Here is a 26,125-nt window from a genome sequence, read left to right on the forward strand (position 1 = left end):
GGGGAGGTTGTGTTGGGTTGAGGTGATGAGAAAGGACAACGTTAACTTCTTTTGACCAAAATATGGCTTTGAATTTTTTGAATAGATCTATGTGGCTGACCGAAGTAATACAAATTAAGGCTTGTTGAGTTAGGTGGTAGAAATACTTTTTTTTTTTTTTTTTGAATAGCAAAAGAAATCTTTATTGATGAAACATATGAAGTATGGCAAAATACATCAATAAAGAGGAGCTTGGAGCTAACACAAGCTCTAAGCTCCAGTTGGTGAGAAGCCAACAAGCAAGAAAAGCAAAGAAACAGAGCAAGAATAAGTAGGAATAACAAAAGAAATAGAGCTCCTTGAAATGCAGTCCCAACTCAGATCATTGTTGCCATGCCATGAACACTAGCAACCAGAAAACACCCAGAAGAGTGCAGACCTTCACACTTTCCAATAGACAAAACACTAGAACGAAGAGACCAACAACCAAACACCACTACTGTCATGAACCAGTGCACATACAGTGCATAAATCGTTATTTCCATGAATGCCATCAAACCCTCGCAATTGGCAACAGATCATATTACCTCGTGAATAAAGACAGTGCCTCATACCTCAACAAATCAAATTTCCATGCCATGAACATTATCAACCAAACAACACCTCATGAACGAAGGCATTGCCTTACACCAGAAATATTGAAGAGAAGGTCATTAATGGAGAGTGAAAAATCTTTAGTAGAGGACTTTAACCAGATAGCAAGCCTGATGATGATGAAATCCTGCAACACCTAAATGTTTAGTTAGGAGGCTTGAAAGAGGCATTCATTTATGACCTTCCAGATGGACCAGAGAGTGACCAATGGCATGGCACGCCGGATTCTCCTCTCCTTTTTTGTTGCAGATGTACCCTGCCCACCACTGTAGCAGATCCTTAACAAAACCAGGGACGACCCAAAGAATTCCCCACCATTGTAACAACCCAGTCCAAGTCCTCCACACCATAGGGCAGTGAATCAGAACATGATGGATTGTTTCTTGTTGTGTTTTATAGAAGAGACATGAGGTAGAAGCTGACCTATCCAAAACACCAATCCGTTGCAAGAATACAAATGTTTTAACCTTGTATTTCCATGCGAACCAACCAAAAAATTGCACTTTGAGTGGAAAATAGTTAAGCCAAACCAAACCACTTGAACTAACAGTGTTACCAAAGGCAAGGTTAGAATGTTTATAGAGAGTGGAAACAAGGGACTGACCAGGTTTTAATGCTACCTGTGGACTCGCCTTTTTCCGCGCCCCCCCTTTTGGAAAGGGTTTGAAAAGAAGGCCTCACAGTTCGAACTCTCGCGGTTCTGAATCTAGTCTCACAAGTGCAATGTGAAACTGATAAACACCAAAGAGTCCAAAACCGGCAAACCTTTTTAGAAAATTGATTTTAAATCAAATAATGCCAAAATTGGATTGCTTTGCCAGATTACAGAGTCGCCACTTAAATATTTTTGTTTTGGAAAATTTAGGAAACCCTGACTCGTGCCAAAAGCCACTTGTCCGTCATCACCAAAGTTGCCTCGGCTCGGGAACTCGGGTACGAGAGGGAAAGGCCCTGAAATAAGCACCCCCACTCGCCCGATCAAAGATCGGCCTCTACTAATCATGATATGTTCTTTCATAAATATTATGCGTTCTTATTCCAGTTATTAGCTAACTTTACAATGTGATGCGCACGCAAGTATAGACTAGAATTGTAAGAATTAGAACAACTCAACTCATGTTTATTTTCGAAAATGGTTTGAAGTTGTCACCCTCAAGTGGGCTTAAAAGATGCGGATTTTCCACCAAAACATAATGCGCTTGAAACAGGATTTTGTACAACAAAGTGGGCTTAAAACACACATTTGTTGAATCGTTCCAATTCAAGCAACAAAGCCTCCATCCACAGGCATTCATACAATTTAGCAAATAAGCACATAGCCTCATGGAAAGCTTGCTAATCATGGCAATATGGCAATCACACTAATGCAAGTATGCTAAAGCGTAAAAGCTTACTGAGTACTCCAAGCCCAAACAAAAGCTAGTTAGAAAAATGCATAATCCTAACCATGTAAGATGCCTAATGCAACACATGCAATGATGTAACTAAATAGGCTCAGCTACTTAATCGTGGTATTTGCAACACTTTGATAGCATGCTTTGAAACACGTATTCACGGAAGTATTGAATTGACAATACAGTTTGAATGATGCACTGAGCCTACTTGTATGCCAGACAAATGAATGGATGCAAACATGCGAGCATAAGGTATGCTAATTGAAAATGTCCCTAATCTAACCATCGAAAGAGATTAAATAAAAGGTAAAAAGACGCGGGGTTGGAAGACGTACACACACGCATGCATGCACGCACACTTATTACAACATTACGCCCTCGCGAAGGAGGGTCCGAATGAATAAGAGCTAAGCTAATCTAAGCTAAACTAATCTAATTAAGATAATTAGACTAATTATTACAAAACAAAATAAGGAAATAGCTAAGCTAAGCTACTTAATTATTACAACAATCAATTAACTAATCTAAGCTAATCAAATACATGTTGCGCTAATTAATTAAATTAAATTAATTAAGTAAAAAACCAACTGAAAAATAACAGTAAGCATGTTGATCTAGATAGTTAAACTCGAGACGCATCAAATGCACATGTGTGCGCTTGTTTTCCACCCGAAATGCCACTGCTTTACTACTGACTGCCTCTGTTTGCACAGTTGAATTCTGGCATGTTGAAAGGGCACTGTTCTAAGAGTACATTAGTGGCTGGCCGGCCACTGATGGAGGCTGTCGGCCACGTGCCTGCTAAAAAAGGGTACTACCGGCCATCAGTGTATAGCTTGCCGGTCACTGATGAACAACTTCAATTCTACTGCAACAGAGCACAACACAGAGCAGGAAATGAGAAATTTCACAGGTTGTATGTACTGTGTACCACTCCTTATCATCAAAACATCTCCAAGTAGTGGTATTCTTGGCTCCAAAACCACCAACCAAGCATTTTCAATGCATGATGGCCAAAGAACCAAGGAATACAAGTTCATTGTATGCAAAAACAAGACTCAAGACCATCACCCTATCATGTGTGATCAAGGGCAACAGAGACCAAGAAGATTGGCTCATTTCATCACTTTAAGTATGAAATGCTCCAATCTTCCTTGTGTTCAATATAACGTCCGATTGAACACATGCAATGCAACACAATATGCTTATCTTGCTCAAGTTTTACTTATCACTTTTATTTACTCATTTTAGTTACCGATCCATTCTTTAACCGGTTAGTCCATTGGTGAAAGTCCTCTAGAGTAAAAGAAGTGCCAACCAAAGGTTAATGTAAGGCAAGAGAGAGTTCATGCCGTTGATAATGAATCCTCAAAGAGGATTAAACCATTAAGCACAAACTCTATCTCAAGCTTAAAGAATCCCAAACTTGAAGTAACTCTCAAAAGTAATTGAAAGAGTGGAACAAATGAGAATATGACAGAGTTATATAGGCTGGAATTACATGCAAAATGACATTATAACATGCAACCAACTCAAACAAATGATGTTTAAAGGCCTAAACAATGAGCTAGTGAGGGAATTAACCCTACAACTATGCAATACAAACCTCAACTGAATTGACCAGCCCAAAATAAAGCCAAAACAGGTCAAAATAGTGGATAAAACATGCTGAGATTAAGCTACAAAATACTAGAAAAACATGCTAACATGATAGGCAATTAGGCATGCAAGCAAGACAACAAGGAGGGGAGACCACCTCCTCCAATTTTGGGCTTCGAAATATGATTTTGCCACTAAAAATCCTTTGAAATTCAGTGGTTAAAAGGCCAAAAAAAAGTTGACTTAAAAGCTTTGAAAAGAGGCACAAAAGCTTAACAAACTAAGTAGCAAAAGGGGTGAACCACCCTTAACTCAAAAAGGGCTTTAAACCACCATGTTTAAACCATAAAGTTAGAGATTTTTGGAGGTCAAAACCAGCTTAAAAACAGCATGTAAAGATAGCAAAACAAGTATTTAAAAGAAGCTTAAAACACAAGTGTTATACCTCTTGAAGACAAGATGCAATTTAGGCACCAAAGTCAAGCCAAATCAAGCCAAAATCCACTTCTGGAGCTCAAGAAGGACCTCAAGAGACGTCAGCTCCAAGGTGAGAGTGTTTGGTCTAGGGTTGATGTGCAAAAGTATAGAGAAACTAGACTTAAGGCACAAAATAACAAGTATGAGAGGAATTCTAGAGAGAGAGAGAGAGCGATTTGTCTTCAAAATTTTTCTAACCCCTCTACATGCAAGAGGAGGGTCATATATATAGAAAATACAAACTCTCTTCACCAAGATCCAGCCACACACGTGTTGAAAGATGCATCAATCTGTGCTAATAGCTGGCATAAAATATCAGAAAATATCTGTTGAAACATTGCTGGCCGGCTGGCCACCAGTGATGGCCGGTAAGGATTCATTGGTGGCCGGCCAGGCATATCAATGACCGGCAGGCCAAAATCCATGGCCGGCAGCCCTAAAAAATGGCCGGCAGTGCATCACCAAACTTAATATGAAAGGACCTAAGCATGGTCCAAAAATGAGGCAAAAAGGATGCAGAGATTAGAAAGCTCAAACTTGTGGTATTCCGCCGCGAACTTCAAGCACTCAGTGAGCAATCAGACTCAACACCGGTTGTACTTGCAAGATCATCCAAATCTTAAAAGGTGCTCAAAAATGGAGTCATGAAATGACGTGAATGAATGTCAAAGCTCAAAGACAAGCCATTTTTACAATGCTGTAAGACTTGGACAGACAATCAAGACAACAATAAATAGTTGCGTCCGCAAGCTGCCAGGGCAAGATGCAAACAACATGCATGATGCGAGAACATAACTTATGATTATGCAATAAAGCTGCACAAGGAAACATTTATATGCAAACGTTATGCAAAGAAATGCCACAGTAATCTCATTACATGAAAAGAACCAAACCACCTTTCATGCAGAAATGATGTAAGAAAATTATGCAAGCTTAACTACGCATCACGCAGGAAAGGCAAAGAATAACACAATCTAGCGGGTGCACTCGAGATGTCAAACAAAATCCTAACGCGTTGCGCGCAGAAGGAGAGAAAGGATGGTGTGAACACAGGGACACACCCGAATGCTCCTAACCGGAGCGGTGATAAATATCGGAACACGTCCAAATATTTGCAATCAAAACAAGGAGTGGTATAAGCATCGGAACTCGTCCGAATGCTTTTAACCAAAGCATCCTAATGCATCGCACACGAGAGGAGAAGAGAATGGTGTAAACACCGGGTGCACCCGAATGCTTCTAACCAAAACGAGGTGTGGTGTAAACACCAGAACTCGTCTGAATGCTTCTAACCAAAGCAAGGGGTGGTGTAAACACCAGAACTCGTTCGAATGCTTCTAACCAAAGGAGTGGTGTCAACACCGGGCGTACCCGAATGTTTCTAACCAAAGGAGGTAGTGGTATAAACACCGGAACTCGTTCGAATGCTTCTAACCAACAGAGTGGTATAAACACTGGAACTCGTCCGAATGTTTCTAACCAAAGGAGTAATGGTGTAAACACTAGGCGTGCCCGAATGAATCTAACCAAAACAAGGAGTAGTTTGAAGGACAAGAATGATTTCACCTGGAACTCCTTTGAATGAACGGTACATACAATATCATGCTTGCATAAGAAAGAAACTCAACAAGCATAACAAAGCAAGAGTGCATGTTCTACGCAAGACGAACAATCATAACACATTGTTAGAGACATGTTTTATACAAAAACATAATAGAAACAGAAGCAGAAACATACTCATTGCAATGAGAACTGGAGCAGGTTTTAGGCATCATCAGAATGCATACTCAATGCAACAGTATAAGAGTAGGATGCATATTCAATGCAGCAGTGTAGGAGTAGAATACAAGTTCTATGCAGTAAAAATTGGAGCATGTTCTATGCAACATTGGAATGCATATTTTATGCAATATTATAAGATGCATGCAGTAATCAATAGTAGAAAATGCGTGCTCAATGCAAGATTAATAGCATGTTTTATGCAAAAGACAAAGCGCATGCTCTATGTAAATGGGAAACAAAAGTACGTTCTAGGCATAATGGAAGAGTGAATGCACACTTTATGCAACTAAAGAGCACATAGTCCATGCGATAACAAAACACATTTAGTAAGATCAATTCAAGAACAACTCCCGATGTACCTTAGGGAAGAGCTGTAATATATTTAAAAGGATACACCTTGCTTATGCCGATAAGCAACGAACATTGTACCCTGGAAGTGTGATCTTGAGCCTTTGCAAGAACATTCTGACCCAAATACTGAACATTCTCTTTACTTCTTAAAATTCCAAGAACACAAAACAGACCAAGGGACACATAGAAAACTCCTGGACACCTGCCAGCCATCAAGAGGAACCACCTGCCACTGGTATGCCCTGCCGGCCACCAGTGTGCCTTGCTGGTCACTGGTTGTGCCTTGCCAACCATCGATGGCCGGCCAAGGGCAAAATCGATTTTTTGGCTTGGGTCTTTAAGCATAGGCCATGGCACTTCATTTCCTCATAACCCCATGTCCGAAATTCCTTCATTTCACTCTCTAGGTGCTCCTTCTCTCTAGTTCCGCGATTTTTATGCGTTTTCCAACACCCTACACAAACTTTATTCGCTAAATCCTCCTAGTTCTCTTTACTTTGAACCGATTAGAATTTGATTTTGACGCTTCTTTCCTCATTTCCACCACTCTAGGCTCATTCCTCCCAAGTTTCTCTCGAGTTCTGTACACTTTCCTCAGCTTTGACCTTTTTTGACTTTTTCTCTCTCAGAGGGTGGACTTTTTCAAAGTTTCACCCTTTTCTTCAGTTTTCTTCACTTTTCACCTATCTCACACCCTTTCCAGATGGCAGATGATCTTCCTTATGATGGGGCTTCTCTGGAGCTTCCTCCAGTAAATTTCAAGGCGGACTTCGAAGCTGAGACCGAGGCTGAGCCAGAGCCATTGCCACTGAGTATACACCCTTTTGATTCGACGAGGTATCATCCAGAGACACACATAGTGTCCACTGTAGGAGGCATCAGATCTTTTACTGACTTTGTTGAGGACCCACCAGAGGACCTCTTGTTGAGCGAGCCAGCGTCTCATTTATCGGCCATCGCCATTGAGGTACGAAAATTATTTTTTATACAACTGCCTTTAGCTGTTTTCATTTTTCGTACTGCCTTCATCTATACACTACCTCATACACTGCATCGATCAGATTACATTTCGTGCCTTGACACAAGGCGGGACCCACACCTTTAGGGGCTATGGTACGACGACTGCCCGAGATTGGTATGGTGAGCTCCTAGTACATTGTTGATGAGACAGGCTTCGGTCTCTTCTGCTCCAGCTTGACTCAGGTTATAGCGAGCCGTCCTCTCTTAGGAGCATTGGTGGAGAGATGGTGGGACACCACCAACTCCTTCCACTTTTCCACCACGGGGGAGATTATGATGACTCCTTACGACTTTGCCATGATCACTGGCCTAGGCGTAGAGGGTGATCCGATCCCTCTCGACCCTGACATGGGGGAGTGGGATACAGCATGGCTCAAGCTGCTCAGGGCACATCTACCGATATCCCGGGCAAGCATGGTGCAATACAGCTGGTTTGAGGAGCAGTTCAGGGGGAGTGAGCCTAGGACTATTGAGGAGATAGAGCAGCATGCGAGAGGCTTCCTCATGTTCATCTTTGGTACCGCCTTGTTCTCAAACAGGTGGAACACCATGGGTCTGTATTTCCTGAGCACCTTGGTGGTGCTTCCTCGAGTTCAGTTTTATGATTGGGGCAGAGCTGGCCTCACCATACTATACGGATACATGAGCTCCTGCTCCCATCTACAAGGGACTTTGGCTGGAGGCTACTGGCGAGCTTGGGAGGTACACATCTCAATTCCCTCTTTACATTTTGCATTTTCTACTCAAGTATTTCTTGCTTTATATTTATTCTACACATATGCTTTCTGCTTTGCACTTTTTATTTCTATTCATACAGCATTGATAATATACACACTTCCACATTTTTCCTGCAGTTATGGGTCTACGCATACTTCCCGGCTCTCGCTCCTGAGTCTGTAGATGAGGTGCCATTGACAGTCCCCCTTTCTCGGGTATACGATGGCCAGCTCCGCTATAGGACTTGCAAGTCCTTCACGTTTTTTTACCAGTACTTCGACGTGGTTGCGGCGCACGAGGTAACTCAAGACACAATTATCATCATTTTACTTTACAACTATTTTGATCCACACATTAGCAACTAACAGTGACTAACAACCCATTCACCTCCATTTCAGATCACATGGCAGCTCTTGGCCATGATGCCGTTGGGGCTTCAAGTCCTATACACTGTAGCTCGAGGCATTTCTCAGCATCATATTCTTCTTAAGGGCCCGATTTGCCAAGCTTGGTTCCTGGGTGAGCGTTTCGTCCGTTAGACCTTGGGCCTACCTGCCCAATTTACACCGATGACACCATCTGCATCTATGAGAACGACACACAACCTAACTTTCGACGAGGTGATCCAGTTCATGATAGGCCTAGAGGCAGAGTACTTCCGTGTAGAGGGTGATTATGCAGTCTTCATCCAGACACACTTGATACCACCTCTGACTGGCGTTCGCGGGGGTGAAAGAGCGAGAGCTCCTGTTGTGAGGGTGAGATATAGAGTGAGTCGGGCGAGCAGGGCCCGTGGAAGAGGGGCTTCCCAAGCGAGACAGGGGACTTGCTGGCCAGAGCTTCCTACTACACTTACCTGTTAGCGGCATACCGGGAAGGCTTTCCAGATTCCTGTTGAGCCTGTACTAGCTGGACACGAGCTTGTCAAGGTTCAAAGCCCGACTCCAGTATGTACCATACTTTACATTTTGCATGTCAAATTCATTCCAATTATGCTTATAGAACACTGATCTTTTCAACGCACTTGCAGGCATCTATAGAGTACACCGGGAAGGCTCTCGAGCTAGCGGCTTCCCTGATGGGGATGGTGCAGAGGAGCATGAACCTACTCAGTCTCTACGACATTCGGGTAATTTCCCTTCAATTTATATCTCATGCCATCAAACTTTTCGCTGATATACCAGCATCTAAATTGTAATCTGTTCCACACTGCACTGACCTGATACACTGCACACAAACATTGCATCTGACCCACATTACACTGACACACTGCATCTGAATTCATATTACACTGACACACTACATCTGCATTCATATTCTACTGACACACTGCATCTGAATTCATATTCTACTGACAAACTACATCTGAATTCATATTCGACTGACACGCATACTGTGGCTGACATATGACAAACACCTTTTCAGGTCCCATTCGTTCCGACAGCATCAGAGGCGGCTACAGCAGGACCATCAGTACCCCCTCCGGTGGCAGGGAAGAGAGAGAGAGAGAGAGAGAGAGACTCTGACACGTAGTCGAGGACGAGCTGGGTGCACCCGAGCTGAGAGTGGCCCTTCAGTGCCTATCTTGGGTGATGATGACATTGATACTAGTGAGACTGAGGATATGTCGGGTCGGCATTTAGAGTCATCCGAGAGCGGGGATGGTGATACTGGTTTAGGTTCTGAGAGTAGGGATGCTGATGGCGAGGAGGGGAGTGGAGACAACTCCGGTTCAGATTCTGGCCCAACCTCAGACAGTGGCGCTGATGGAGACAGTGCTCCAGAGTCCGCTCCGCCGAGGAAGAAGACGAAGAGGACTTCCAGATCTTGAGATGGATAGCACTGATTTTTGTGTTTTTTCTTAGTTTCTTTTTGCTAGTAGCGTTAGCACTTTGTACAACCCTAGATGGGTTTTATTTTTCATTAAATTGTACTGCACTTTTGTAAAAAAAAGGTAGCCATGATCGGAATGAAAATCAGTCTTTATTTAAAAAAAGTGTTGTACTTTTGCATCATAAGCACCACATTGCATAAGATTGAGATTGAATTTTGACATTGAAAACCAAATATTTGTATTGCCACAACAGTCTAAATCGGGTAACGAAACAACCAACAATTGTAACAACAAACAGAGTAAAACAACTCGATAAACAACTAAACTACTTGACTAACAAACAAAACAATTTGACAAACTAATTAACATAAATACAACTCAATAAGCATAACAAAATGAATTCAACTCAATGAACATGCCCAAGCCGAAACAGGACTCAAAACATGACCTCGGAACACACAAACAACAGACCAAAACTACTAAATCCAATTGAGTCTTCACAAAGGAGGGCAGCAGGCACAAAAGGAAGGCTGTCGGCCATGTGAGGTGGCTTGCCGGCCATGTATTCCTCCTGTCGGCCATCAATGTGCCCCTGCCAGCCATTAATGAGCCTCTGCCGGCCATCAATGTGCAAAACCTCCAAAATGTTGACATATGGCCTCCACTCACTGCCTTATCTTCTGCAAAAGCTCTAGTTTTGTGGTTTCTTCATTCCAGCTCTATTTTTGCCACAAATAGAGCCATTCTTTGCCGAAAAACTCTCAAATTGGATTACAACTTTAGATGGCTCAGAAAACTGAATTTTCGGGATTTCGGGATAAATGCACTATTCCCGCTAAGTCGTACCCCGTTGTGCTTTTCGTTCCTCCATGTCGCGGCCAGATGTTGGAACCCGATTACACATGTTTTCAACTTCGGGGGGCAAGAGATATGCCCTACAATTGAAGAATTCCAAGTTCTTATGAAATCTTGGCTTGACGAGGAAATCTTGCCCTAATCCCGTTTTGGTCACATCCAAGCTTTAAGAAGGATGTGTGGGCTCACTCTACATGATGCCTGATCTTTGGTTCACAATGGAGAGCTAGACATTCTCAGTCTCATTCACCGATCTTCTAATGCTAGCGACCGCGGCGATCGTTTTTGGCAAAGTTTTTGATAGCATGCCCTTTGCTTGTGTATGTTGGCTCATTTTCTTCTTGCCCCTGGTTTCGGAAAGTCTAGCATTCGCTTAATCGAATTAGCCCAAGGCTTGAAAGAAGGCAAGAGCTGCATTGGCTTAGCATTAGCCGAAACTTTAATGGGCTTGGATGCTTACCATAGGCGGGAGACAACCAAATTCGCAGAAAGTCCACTACTTTTGCAGGTAATGTTTCTCACCCTATCCCGCATGTGTTTCTCACATCACTCAACAGTCATGCTCTATTTTTCTCTCAAAACCCTTTCTCACTTTTTCTTTCCACATACACCTCTCTATTCTTTAATCTCTCTTATTTTTCATCCCTCCCTAGATATGGCTCATGGACAGGTTGAAGGTAGTGGACTCTTGCCCTGCATACTCAGCATAAGGTAATTTCTTTCGCCAATGGCTAGTTGATTTCCCGAACGAGGGATGGTGGTGCCATTGGATGTGCAACAGATCTGCTGTCGACATTGCCTAGCATTGCCCCTTGTTTGATCTGCCCGAGATGAGGTACGACATGTCTCAAAAACATTGCATCCAGTTGATTGGCTTGACACACTGTGTCTTTTATTTTCCATTCCGGTTCAGGCGCTAGTTCAGACACAACCAGACTTGCCCAGAAGAGGGGGTAGAGTACCCGGCTTCATTTCTAATCCGAGGTGCACAACTAGCTCAATATCCCACTGCATGGATGACAAGAGAATCTCTAGTTCCTGCTCCTAATTTCAACTATGCCTTATCTGGCGAATGCATAGCTTGGCTTGAAGAGGAGGCGCAAGCTAAGCCTACTATAGCATCTGAAACTTCCACAAGCTCTGGGAGGGGACGCAGGAACACCTGACTCATCGATGCCTCAAGTTTATTGCTTTGATCTGTACTTTCAAGTTTTCCTTTTGAATGTAATAAAAAGCAACTTCGATTTGAATCAAGAGTTAGAGAACTTTGTATTGAAATCAATGAAATTGAAGCTGTGGGCACTGAAAATTTTCCTTTTGGTCCAAAAATGGTCTAAGTTGTAAAAAGATTAATTTGAACAAAATCAACTTTTATCGAAACTTTTCAAAACCATTTTTTGATGAGGATCATGACTGGACACACCCGAAATCTATCCTTGAGAAGTGCAATCCCGAATCCAGCAAATGGAAAGTTGCCCCTTGTCTGAATAGCACTGCACTACACTGTAATCAACTCTCACAATGAAGATCACAACCGAACTCTTGGATACAAAAAAGACAAAGGTGACCAAAACAATCTCATGGACAAGACTATTGAGTTTGAAGTGTTTAGGGTTGGACTTCTGAATGAAGTTGCCTACGTATCCCAAAGACGAGAATCAAGCATTACGTAGTTCGGTTCGGGTTCACTCGGGTATTAACACTCTTCTTTTGCGCTCTAACTTTTGCCAAGGCCACCCTTTTTGGGTTTTCAACCTTGCGAGCTCAGTTTTTCTTTTTTCTAATTTTTTTGTGCTCTAACTTTTGCCTAGGTCGCCCTTTCGGGTTTTCGGCCTAGTGAGCCACTCAAGGATAGTATTTCTTCAACTTGTCCGGGTTGATTGGTTGGAAAAATTCGAGGCCATCTAGGTCCATAAGAATGATAGCTCCGCCCGAGCAAATAGATTTGATGATGTAAGGAGCAGTCCAATTGAGTCTGAACGTGCCCCTAGAGTCATGGATGGGAGCTCGGTTGTCTTTGAGCACCAAATCCCCTTCTTTCAGATTCCTGGACTTAACTTTCTTGTTAAAAGCCCTGGTAATCCTACGTTGATAACCTTGAACGTGGTACAGTGCTTTCAACCTTCTCTCGTCAAACAACATCAGTTCCTCGAACCTGCTCTGCTGCCAATCTGCTTCTACTATCTGGCACTCAGCCATAACCTACAGCGACGGAACCTCAACTTCAATTGGCAGAACAGCCTCCATCCCATAAACCAGAGAATATGGAGTTGCTCCAGTAGATGTCCGAATTGACGTTCTGTAGCCCCAGAGAGGAAATGGCAATTTGTCTGGCCAGTCCCTGTAGGTTTCCACCATCTTTTGTAGAATGTGCTTGATGTTCTTGTTGGCGGCCTCAACAACTCCGTTGGTTTGCGGCCGATATGTGGATGACTTATGAAAAGCCACGTTGTATTTTTCTAACAAGTTGATCACTTCCTTCTTAAAGTGAGAACCATTGTCTGAAATGATCTCATTCGGGACCCCATAACGACAGATGATATTATTCCTGACGAACTTAGCTACATGCGACGTTTTCAGCACTGCATAGGGTTAGGCCTCGACCCACTTTCTAAAATAGTCTATTGCCACCAGGATATACTCATGCTCGTCTGAGCTTTTTGGCGTAATTGCCCCAATAACATCAATTCTCCAGATTGAAAAAGGCCAGGGTGAAATCATGTTGTACAGCATTGATGGCAGGATGTTCATGCGATTGGCATGAATTTGGCATTTGTGGCATCGCCGAACAAAACCAATACAATCATCCTCCATGGTTAACCAGTAGTAGCCCTGCCTGAGAATCTTCTGAGGTTAGCATTACTCCGCTCATGTGCGATCCGCACTCTCCTCTATGGATGGCCTCCATTAGGCGCTTCGACTCTTCTACATTAACACACAGCTTGTGCATTCCCAGATGGCCTCGTTTATACAATTTACCCCCGTAGATAATAAACTAAGCGGCCATTCGCCGTATTTCCCTTTTATCTTTGGCATTTGCCCCTAGTGGGTAAACCTCTTTCTCCAAAAAGTTCTAGATAATATGATACCAGGGGTTTTAATCTTGTACTTTATCTATTGCGGCGATTAACTCATAGGCCGACACATACCTTTGTTCAATAATGATCAGACGTATCCGGAATCCCAAAGGGATGTCTATCATGTCAGTGAACCTGTTGTTCTCTCTTAACAGATGCGTGAAGGTTACTTCTCAAACCTAGGAATCAGAACATCCAGGGTTTGGTGATAGATTTTTATCTTTTCTTCCTTAACCTTCTAGTCCCTTTTTGCTTGAGACACCACCAGGTTCGAGTCCCTAATGACGTCCAACCGTTTTTCCCCTAGTTTCAGGGCGGCTTGCAGTCCAACGATACATGCCTCGTATTCCACTTCATTATTAGATACTTTAAACCGAAGTTTGAAAGCTAAGGGTATGTGGGAATTGTCGGGTGCTATCAGCAACACCCTTATCCCATACCCATACTAATTAGATGCTCCGTCAAAGTACGTGGTTCAAATCTCTTCATCGACCTGAAGAATAGCCTCATCTGGGAATATGTATTCTACCGCTTCATCCGCTTCTACTGGGTGATCAGCCAGGAACTCTACTACCGCTCTCCCCTTAACAAATTTGTGAGTCACATATTTCAGATCAAATTCGAAGAGAAGAAACAACCAACGAGCTAGCCTACCCGTAAGTGCTGATTTCTCGAAGAGATATTTGATGGGATCTAATCTTGAAACTAGAATTACGGAGTGAGATAACACGTAGTGCCTCAACTTCTTGGTAACCCATACCAAGGCTAAACAAGCCTTCTCTAGCGGGGTGTAACGGGTCTCATATTACAGCATCTTCTTGCTCAGGTAATAGATGGCTTTCTCCACTCTATCCTCAGATTCCTGCGCAAGCATGCAACCCATAGTCGTGTCGATTACTGACATATACAAAATCAACGGTTTCCCCGACTCTGGCGGTGACAACACGGGTGGGTTCTGAGGGTACTGTTTGATCTGCTCAAAAGCAAACTGACATCGGTCATCCCATTGGAATTTCTTTCCTTTCTTCAGGAGATCAAATAGTGGTTCACAAGTCAAGGTTAATTTTGCAATAAACCGTCTTATGAATTGCACTTTACCAAGAAAGCCTCGCACCTCCTTTTCAGTCCTTGGTGGTGGCATTTCTGTGATGGCCTTGATTTTGGAAGGATCAACCTCAATGCCCCTCTGTGTAATCAAAAACCCTAGCATTTTCCCTGCTATGACACCAAAAGTGCATTTCTGTGGGTTTAGCCTCAACCGATATTCTCTAATCCATTGGAAAAATTTCTTCAAGGCGGTGTAATGGCCCTCTCTTTCCTTGGACATGACAATCATGTCATCCACATACACCTCAATCTCTTTGTGGATCATATCATGCAAGATAGTGGTTGCAGCCCATTGATAAGTAGCCCCAGCATTTTTCAAAATGAAGGGTATCACCATGTAGCAGTAGGTTCCCCACGACGTGGTGAATGTAGTCTTCTCTCTATCCTCAGGTGCCATCAAGATCTGGTTATACCCGTAAAATCCATCCATAAAGGAGAGCAATGCATGGCCTGAGGTGAAGTCTACCAATTCGTCGATGTGTGGTAAAGAAAAGTCGTCCTTCGGACTAGCTTTGTTCAGATCTCTAAAATCCACACACACCCGAATTCTACCGTCTTTCTTCGACACCGGAACAATGTTGGCCAACCAAGTAGGATACTCAGATGCTAGCAAAAACCCTACGTCTATCTGCTTAGTGACCTCCTACTTGATTTTCAAAGCCCAATCCGGGCGTATTCTGCAAAGCTTCTGCTTGACGAGTCAGGCCTCAGGGTCAAAAAGGATCTAGTGCTGTACAATCTCAGGATCGATTCTAGGCATATCTTCGTAGAACCACACAAAAACATCTTTCAAATCTTTTAATAAAGCGACTAAGTGCTTGCGTTCCTCCAAAGACAACGTGGCCCCGATCTAGACCAGACGCAGCTCCTTCTTAGTACCTACATTAATTGAAATGATTTCATCAACAAGGGGTTTTACAAATCTCTCCTCCTCTCAATCTTCAAAACCGGAGGAATTCCTTCCTCATCTTTTTTATCAAAATTTTGAAAGTCATGATCAATGCAATATACAAGTGGCACAGAAAAGTATTCAGAAGCAGTAGCAGTACCATTCTCATTCAAAGCTTCCAGCTCGTCCAATTCCTCGGTTACAACTAACTCAAAAGAAAAGGAAAGAGACGACCTGGACAAAACAACGGCATCTGGGTTATCAACCCCAGGAATACCGGGCTCTGAATTAGAAGAACTGGAATCTGATTCTGACTCCATAAACTCTGTGGAATCAGATTTCGGTTCACTACCTGATTCAAAACTGCTAGAGAAAAAGCCCTCCTTGAACTGCCAAATGAGAGAGGGTGCGATAAATGCATCCAGAATACCACTAGAAGGGTCCACACCTGATTGATCTCGGATCATGGAAATGGTGAAATCATCCCCCAAGCTCTCCAGTTTGATCAGAGGATCCGAAAGGAGACAAGCTAGCGCTACTCCTATCTCAAATTCACTAACATTGGATTCATCCTCTGTACTCTATTTAGCCTCAGCTAGTAAGACAGTCTATTCTTCTATGGATTCATCCCCTTGTAGCTGTAGGTCGAAGAAAATCTCAAAGATGGGCAAACGATGCTTCTCAGAGTTCAACCATGGCTCAGGAAAGCCGCAAAATGGGAAATCTTCCCCCTCCCGGACAAAGCGGCCGTTCAGGGTTCCTTGAATGGGTCTATGCACCAGCTCATAGTGCTTCCCACTTTGCTTAGCTTTCACTCTTCCTATCATTTCCTTCCCTCTTCTCACTCAGTTCTCTTTGGTAGGTGTGTAACCTAGACCAAAGGTATGAGGGTTATGTGGCACTTCGGCCAATGCAGTAACGCCCTTCCGACCGCTCTTTCCTAATCCCATCTCAGGTAGGTGTTGTAGCTTGTTCATGAGGTAGACTGATTGAGCACTGACATGCAACCTCTCATCAATAGCTAGGATATCTTGCACCACCTGGGCCTTAACCAAGGTGAACCTGACAAGAAGACATCCTCATCGTCGTGTACAATTTCCAGTACTGGTGTAGTGACTTCTGGCGGAGGATGTATAGAAGAATTGCTAAAAACAATCGCTACCCCCTTCCCATGGGGGTACTTCAACATCTGATGAAGAGTGGAAGAGATAGCTTTCACTTCGTGTAGCCACGATCGTCCAAGGAGTAAATTAAAAGTGGTCAGAACATCCAGGACATGAAACTCAATATCCTGTTGTGCCGGGCCAACCTGTGTTCTAATGCGAACTGTCCCCATCACTTCCCGACTTGTATTGTCATAAGCCCGAATCACCTGGGCCGTTGGTACAAAGTCTGCTAGCTTCAAGCCAATAGCATAGGCCGTGCGCGATGGACACACATTAATTGCAGACCCAGTATCAACCAAGACAACCGGTACTCACTTTTCTTTACATTCAACAGAGATGTATAGCGGTTTGTTATGCTCAGAGCCCTCAGGCGGCAATTCCTTATTCTATGAAGGTCAAAATCGGCGAAGCTCCTCCCGGGAAAACCAGTCCGACTAACTGCTCGAGGGTTGTGTCGATAGAGAGCTTAGCCTTATCCATTGCTAATACGACGGCTTGTTCGTGCACCCGTGAAGCCATGAGCAATCCCCAGATAGATATGTCTGCTTGAATCTTCTTTAGCTGCTTTAGTACAGCTTCTTCTTCTAGCAGTTTCTCCTTCTATTTTTCTGTCTCCTTATCTTTTTCAGATGCTTCTAGTTAGTCCAAGTGTGGGGGCTTAAAGTACTGTCTACTCCGAGTCATGTGATCCACTTCTTCAGAATACCAGGTATCATCTGGTAGATTTTGTCCCTAATCTTCATCAGTGTGGGCAAGATGCAAATCATCATCTTCCCACCACATTCCTTTGGAAACCGACAAGCAACTGTCCGGTTCCGTTGTAAGAACTCCCACATCCACATTACAGTCAGTCCCTGTAGGGCCTTTGGCCTTTCTAGCCTTCTGATCATTCTCATCACTTTTGTGTTCGAACCGCTTCAGTGCGACCTCCTGCTCTATATCAACTGTACTAGCACTATTCAATTCTTGAGCAAAATTCTTAGTACCGGTGCTCTCCAGCAACTTTTCCCTTGTTATCGACTGTTCCGGCCGTTATAGCAGTTCCTGTTTCCAGCTGTTCCCGTTTTGGTTGAGACCCCTCATCCACATCCGGTTGATCACTGAGCCACCCCAAATTATTCGTTGACCCGTTCATATCAAACCAGTCAATCTGTACACTCTCCAGATCTTGTTCATCAAAGAACTACAGATTGCTGCTGTTTGCCTCAAGATCGGCTAAGTCATCCAGTCCCTGGCGTGGTCTGTCCTCCCGAACTACATTGACCTCTATTCCTGTGGGCAATTCTACCCCTAGTCTGGCCTGACTGGATGGCATAATGTAGCAGCACGGATTGTATCCCTCCTTAGATAAGCCCGCGGAGCCCTCAGGCACTGAACTAGCGCTTACATCCTCCACCAAGGCAATCGTGCCTTCATCTACCACAGCCATAACCACAGGTTTGGTTCGCGATATGGACGCGCTCATCATGCACAAGTCTGTGCTTTCCGGGATAAATAGCGCCGGCTTAGGTAGGTGAGAGGGGGTGATATATATACTGGGGTCATAAGGGACGGCCAATGTTTGGATAAGGCTTATTTTCCGGGGTGGAGGGGCTTGGTTATGTGGTGGGAGAGGATTTGTAGTGACGTTAGGCTTTTGAGGAGGCGCTATCACCTTATTGTCAATGAGATCTTGAATCTCATGACGCAATCTAAAGCATAGGTCGGTGTCATGACCATGCTATTGGTGGAAGGCGTAGTATTTGGCCAGGTTGTGTATAGGAGGGAGGGGATTGGGCAATGGGCGTGGCTCTAGTGGCTTCAGAGCCTTTTTTTTATCAGGACCCTCAAGGCCGCAGATAGAGACATGTAGAGTGGGTGAAAACCCTCTGGCCTCGAGGTTGGTGTTCCACGGTTTGTGAGGTTATGTTGGATGTACTGGCAAATGGGGTGGTAGTTTTCAGTGCGATGATGACCATACCAACATCAGAAGTCCTTGCAACTGCACTACTACTCGTAGCCGCATTAGACCTGCGTATGAAAGCCTTCATGGGCTACTCTCTCTCGTGGTCTATTAGACCCTATTTCATTGCATCCTCTATCTGCACCCCTATTTCATGGAGGTCAGCAAAAGTAGGCAGAGGTATGACTATTATCTTCTATAATAGCCTCAGTTACAACTGGCCGGGTGATCATAATAAAGGCCTTGGCCCTTCACCGAGTGACGAAATTAGAGAAGCCCTCCTTTGGCTCTTGGCGAGTTACTTCGAGATCACGAGTTGTGACCTCAATTTGAGTGTTGTAGGAGTATTGAGCAATAAAGGCCCCAACAATCTCTTCCCAGCTCGTCTTTACAGAATCTTCAAGTTCAACATACCAAATGGCCGCGATACCCGACAAGGTCTGGTCGAAGAGGGATAACTTATGCAATCTAGATAGGCCCATTGGTCGCAGAATGTCTGAAAATAGTCACAAGTGGACCATAGGATCTCCCGAGCCATCAAAGCGGTCTATATGTGGCATTTTAAACCTATCCGGCAAGGTCACCGCTACATCGGTATAGCCATCCTCTGTATCTGGAATCAAATTGACACCCTGAGCTCGTTTAAAGAGCTTTTCAAGCTTGCTCACTTTCAGTGCAGTAGGATCTACCTCAAACTCAAACAGTGCCTCCGTTGGGTAAACCGGTGCTTTGGAAGTCTGGGATGGAACTGGCTCTGCCGGAATGTCCGCATTTTCCTGGACATTAGTTATAATCCCGGGTATTGGAACCTTGACTAGGGGTGGATGCGAAGCAGAAGCTACTGCTTGTCGTGGTTGTTGTTGCTGCTAAAGCCTATTGATCAACTCAGTCTGCTAGGCTGCAATTTTCACTCGGCAGGCAGCATCCAGCTGTATATTCTCAATGGTCTGTTGAAGTTGGCGGAGCATTTCTTCCTTGTTAACTGAGGGGTGCTGATCTGTGAGAATTGGTCTGTACTCTCTTTCCGAAGTGGAAGCAGAAAACTAGGCCTCGCTGAAAGAAGGTAACTGTCAAACTGGTGAGTTATGCCTAATTCTCCTCTGTCCTGTAACCGGGGGTAACGAAGCAAACAGTAGTTGTCCTCTTACAAGATCCCCAAATCGGTAAAGTCGCCTTACTCGAGTCCAGAGTGCTTAGGGGGTAACCGCCTCGTCTAAAGCAATCGTGAAACGCTACCTTGCAAAAAAATAAATAAAGCAAAAGAAACAAAAATCAGAAAACCGCACAGCACCTGGGCTCAGACGGAAACAACACAGCTGCATTCTAAAGTTGGATAACTGTACTCAAACACTGATTTCTGTCCCAAGTTTCTGCCTCAAAACTGATACCCAAACTTGCAACTGATACATACATTTTTGCAGAGTTTCGCTCTAAAAGTACGTATCAAGCAAATGAGAGCCAAAACACCCCTATGATGGGGTAGGGTTACCCTGTCCTAATTTCGTCAGAAGCTAGGGATTCACTACACAAAACAAGCGGTTTCATACAATTTCTGCATTCGGGTGAGCAACATGTCCTAGTTTGGAACAATCTCTATTGTTTTCGATATGCAACTAGGTCGATTGGTCAAAAAGGGTACCTTAGCAAGACTACCTAATATACCTCTCTTACCTAACATCGAGAAGTGAAAGGAGGATCAAACGATACAGCGGTAGTCCAGATCCAAAGGTTGTGTTCCCATCGTGGCAGAGCCCGCAACCGGTCAGCCTTTTGGCAAGCTTTTCCAAGCGAGCCTCTGGCAAACCGTTCAAGAATAGCAGATGGCAAACACTGTGACTTAGGCGCACCAATGCAAATGCAATGCAAAGAAACACATAAGTGTAAATAAAACGACATATCATGAGTTTCGAGTCAAGTTCTCTAAATCCCCAACAGAGTCGTCAGAAACTGTAGGCTCGCCTTTTTCCATGCCCCCGCCTTTCGGAAAGGGTTTGAAAAGAAGGCCTCACAGTTTGGACTCCTGCAATTCTGAATCTAGTCTCACAATTGCAATGTGAAATTGATAAACACCAAAGAGTCCAAATTCGGCAAACCTATTTGGAAAACCGATTTTAAATCAAATAATGCCAAAATTGGATTGCTTTACCAAATTACAGAGTCGCCACCTAAATATTTTGTTTTGGGAAAATTTAAGAAACCCTGACTCGTGCCAAAGGCCACGTGTCCATCATTACCAAAGTTGCCTCGGCTCGAGAACTTGGGTACGAGAGGGGAAGGTCCTGAAATGAGCACCCCCGCTCACCCGATCAAAGATCAGCCTCTACTAATCATGATATGTTCTTTTATAAAAATTATGCGTTCTTATTCCAGCTGTTAGCTAACTTTACTATGTGATGCGCATGCAAGTATAGACTAGAATTGCAAGAATTGGAACAACTCAACTCATTTTTATTTTTGAATATGGTTTGAAGTTGCCACCCTCAAGTGGGCTTAAAAGATGCGGATTTGCCACCAAAACATAGTGGGCTTGAAACGGGATTTTGCCACAACAAAGTGGGCTTAAAACACATATTTGTTGAATTATTCCAATTCAAACAACAAAGCCTCCATCCACAGGCATTCATGCAATTTAGAAAATAAGCACATAGCCTCATGGCAAGCATGCTAATCATGGAAATATGGAAATCACACTCATGCAACTATGCTAAAGCGTAAAAGCTTACCGAGTACTCCAAGCCAAAACAAAAGCTAGTTAGAAAAATTCATGATCCTAACCATGTAAGATGCGTAATGCAACACATGCAATGATGTAACTAAATAGGCTCGGCTACTTAATCATGGTATTTGCAACACTTTGATAGCATGCTTTGAAACACATATTCAAGGAAGTATTGAATTGACAATGCAGTTTGAATGATGCGTCGAGCCTCGGTGCATCCAAGACAAATGAATGAATGCAAACATGCGAGCATAATGTATGCTAATTGAAAATGTCCCTAATCTAACCATCGAAAGAGATTAAATAAAAGGGAGAAAGACGCGGGGTTGGAAAACATACACACACACACATACACTTATTACAACATTACGCCCTCACAAAGGAGGGTCTGAATAAATAAGAGCTAAGCTAATCTAAGCTAAACTAATCTAATTTAGCTAATTAGACTAATTATTACAAAACAAAATAAAGAAATAGCTAAGCTAAGCTACTTAATTATTACAACAAGCAATTAACTAATCTAAGCTAATCAAATACATGTTGCGCTAATTAATTAAACTAAATTAATTAAGTACAAAACCAACTAAAAAATAACAGTAAGCATCATGTTCTAGCTAGTTAAACTCGAGACGCATCAAATGCACATGCGCGCGATTGTTTTCCACCCGGAATGCCACTGCTTTACTACTGACTACCTCTGTTTGCACAGTTGAATTTTGGGATACTGAAAGGGCACTATTCTGAGAGTACATCAGTGGCTGGCCGGCCACTGGTGGAGGCTACTGGCCATGTGCCTGCTACAAAAGGGTACTGCTGGAAATCAATGGAAGGCTGCCGGCCATTAGTGTATAACCTGCTGTAACAAGTCCGCGGGGGACCTCGCTACAGCTCGGACTCGATTTGTCACGGTTCATTTTGGGGTCACTACAGCTCAGGACTCTCAAATTTGTCATGGTTCTAAGTCTGAACCAAAGAGTCCAAATCCGGCAAATCGTTTTGAGAAAAACAGATTTTTGAAAGAAGTGCCAAACATGGACTGCTTTGCCAGATACAGAGTCGCCACCTAAATGTTTTTTTAATGAGAAATTTAGGAAACCCTGACTCGGTGCCAAAGGCCACGTGTCCGTCATCACCAAAGTTGCCTCGGCTCGGGAACTTGGGTACGATTAGGGAAGGTCACTTCGTGAGCACCCCCGCTCGCCCGATCAAAGATCGGCCTCTACTAACCGTGATATCTATTTTTGAAAACTTTGTGTATCCTTATTCCGGTTATTAGCCTAGGTTACTATGTGATGCGCACAGCATACAAGTATAGACTGGATCTCCTGAATTGGAACAAAACATTTCATGTTCGCTTTTTGAAAATGGTTTGCTACCCGCAGGTAGGCTTGAAACATTTGATTATTTATTCCAATTTAAGTAACCCAACCTTCACCCACAGGCATTCAGGCAGTTATATCACATAAGCAATTAGCCTCATGGTAAGCATGCTATTCATGGCAGTCACTCACACGCATGCAAGGATGCTAAAGCATAGAACTTACCGAGTACTCCAAGCCAAAATAGAAACTTCATTAGAAATCATGCATGATCCTAAGTATGCAGAAATGCCTAATGCAACACATGCAAAAATGCAACTATAGCAGGCTTGACTATTCTAAGATGGCATATGAAATACTACAACTATCATGTATTCAATTTGGAATTGAAAATACAATGCAGTTAGTATGATGCGCCGAGCCCGGTGCATGCAATACAGATCAATGAATGCAAACATGTTGTCATACTGTATGCTAATTGAAATATGCCCTAATCTAACCATCATAAGCGGATAAATAAAAGGGAGAAAGACGTGGGGTTGGAAGACATACAACACACACACGCACACTTATTACAGTTATTCCCTCGCGCAGAGGGTTTGAATAAATAATACAGTCCCAAATGAAAGAATAGTACAGTCCAAATATTATACAAATTTCTAATTAATTAATGAATTAACTAAGAAAGCAAATAAAACTGGCGTGCAAGCCCGGGACTGCCTTGCTTCGGATGGATGATGCATGTCCGGGTTGTCTTGCGCGGAAATCCACCGGGATGCCCCAATTAGCCTCTGTTTAGCAGTTATTCTTGGAAAGCGTGCCAAGCTCTGAAAAGTTGTTGATTCTTCATTTTGCTGCAACAGAGAGCAGGAAAGGGGCATAGCAATGTATTTTCACAGATATATGCATGCCTCGATCCTCGTGCCACCAATCACGCATATCGATGCATGATGGCAGAGGAGTCGAATTGCACAACTCAATATAGAATGAATGCACGTATAAACACAATAAAACCTCGCTCCATCATGGATAATCCGGAGTGTCGGTGACTGGGGAATTGAGATACATTCCGTCACTCGGAGTACGAAATGCACCTCGTTTCCCATGCTCGGGCTAACTCCTATTCCGAACACGATGCAATATGCATGATATGCATGAATGCGACTAAGATACAATCCTAACATACACAATACTATGAAAATGAGATGCCTCGAAATGCGTGCACACGGGCACGCAAACCGAGAAAATGACATACGCAATGTAAATGACATGGAAATGTTACACTAATCATGAGAAAGCCTCAGCCACGCTCATATAAGAGGCCGATGGATGAAAATGAAGTGCCTCGAAATGCGTGCACACGGGCAAGCAAATCGAGGCAATGGCATACGCAATGCAATGGCATGGAAATGGCATATAGAATGCAACATGGACTTACACTAACATGAGAGAGCCTCAGCCGCACTCACATAAGAGCCCGATGGATGAAAATGAAGTGCCTCGAAATGCGTGCACACGGGCAAGCAAATCGAGGCAATGGCATACGCAATGCAATGGCATGGAAATGGCATATAGAATGCAACATGGACTTACACTAACATGAGAGAGCCTCAGCCGCACTCACATAAGAGCCCGATGGATGAAAATGAAGTGCCTCGAAATGCGTGCACACGGGCACGCAAACCGAGGCAATGGCATACGCAATGCAACGTGGCAAAAATGGTATGCAAGCATGCTAATGGATTTTCAGCAATGAAATGTGGGGGAAAACAGCCCCGAAGTGAGGCGAAAACACACCCGATGCACGGAATAGTCCCGAAACACGAATTTTGGCACCCGAAATGGCCTATAGCTATACCAAACATGCAAAATTGGTACATGGAATGTAAAGACAGAAGCAAGGCAGCCCCAAAATAAGCATTTTACTAGTACAAAACATGGCCAATCAGCAAGCAAAGATAGGGAGAAAATGGCATGCAAAAATGGCCCTAAACATGAGATTATGAAGCAACTCACAGCTGCTAACTCCAAATGAGTTAGGACCCTTCAACAACATTGAAGAGGGGCCCAAAATATGATGTTTTCCAGAACTGTAAAAACCCCAAAAACAAACACAGGTATGGCTGCACTCCTATGCAAGAAAAAGGGCCAAAAGGTGGCCAAAGAGGTAAGTGGTATATGAAATGCCCAAACTGAAAAATTCCCTTCTACAATATTGAAGAGGGACCAAAAATAAGCATATTTCCAGAACTGTAAAAAACCAAAAACAGTATACAAACATGCTAGAAATGCAATGCAAAATGTGGCTCAAAAGAGGCTATAACACAAAGTATACAAAATATTCCACAAACGGCCAAAGACCCTTAATGAAACATGAAGAATGGGCCAAAATAAGACTATTTTCAGAACTGTAAAATGGCCAAAAACAAAAGCATGATAGGCTGCCAAAACATGCAAGAATAGGGACCAAAAGAGAGATATAACATGAAGTGGCATATGGAGGTCCCAAACCATGAAAGACCCTAAATGAAACATGAATAATGGACCAAAATAAGACTATTTTAAGAACTGTAAAATGGCCAAAAACGAAAGCATGATAGGCTGCCAAAGCATGCAAAAATGGGACCAAAAAAGGAGTATAAAGGCAAGTATAGCATGGAGGTCCCAAACAGTGTTGAACCCTTCTTCAATATTGAAGAGGGGCTGAAAATAAGCCTATTATCAGTTTACAACATGCTCCAAAACAAATCACACACAAGCTAAAAACATCATGTAAGAAAATGACATTTTAGAGGGATAATGAAGCAAGTGCAAGATGGAGGGCTCAAACAGGGTTGAGCCCTTAATGAGACATGAAGATGAGCTCAAAAGAAGGCCGCTTTCAGTTATGGCCGGAGCTCAAATCAAAAAGCATAGATGGCTAAGAAATATTGCAAAGAAAAGCTCAAAAAAAAAGGGAAATGGCAACTCACCCTTGGAGACAAGTCTTTTGTTGCTTCTTGGACCAATTTGCAGCACCTTTAGCCTTTGAGAAGCCCTTGTTGCTGGAAATGAAGTGGTGATGGTGGTGCTTGGTGGTGATGAAGAAAACAAGGTGTAGAACTTAAGGATTTTTAGGAAAATGAGGAAGATGGAGGGAGATATGTGTATTGAGGCTTGAAGACAATTTTTTTCAACCCCAAAATGTGATGTTGGCTGCTGGTTATATGGCTCAAAAAGGGGGTGTAAATGTGGGGGAAAAGGA

The sequence above is a fragment of the Camellia sinensis genome, chromosome 11, assembly GCF_055761805.1.
Source record: "Camellia sinensis isolate YWXY chromosome 11, ASM5576180v1, whole genome shotgun sequence".
Lineage (NCBI taxonomy): Eukaryota > Viridiplantae > Streptophyta > Magnoliopsida > Ericales > Theaceae > Camellia > Camellia sinensis.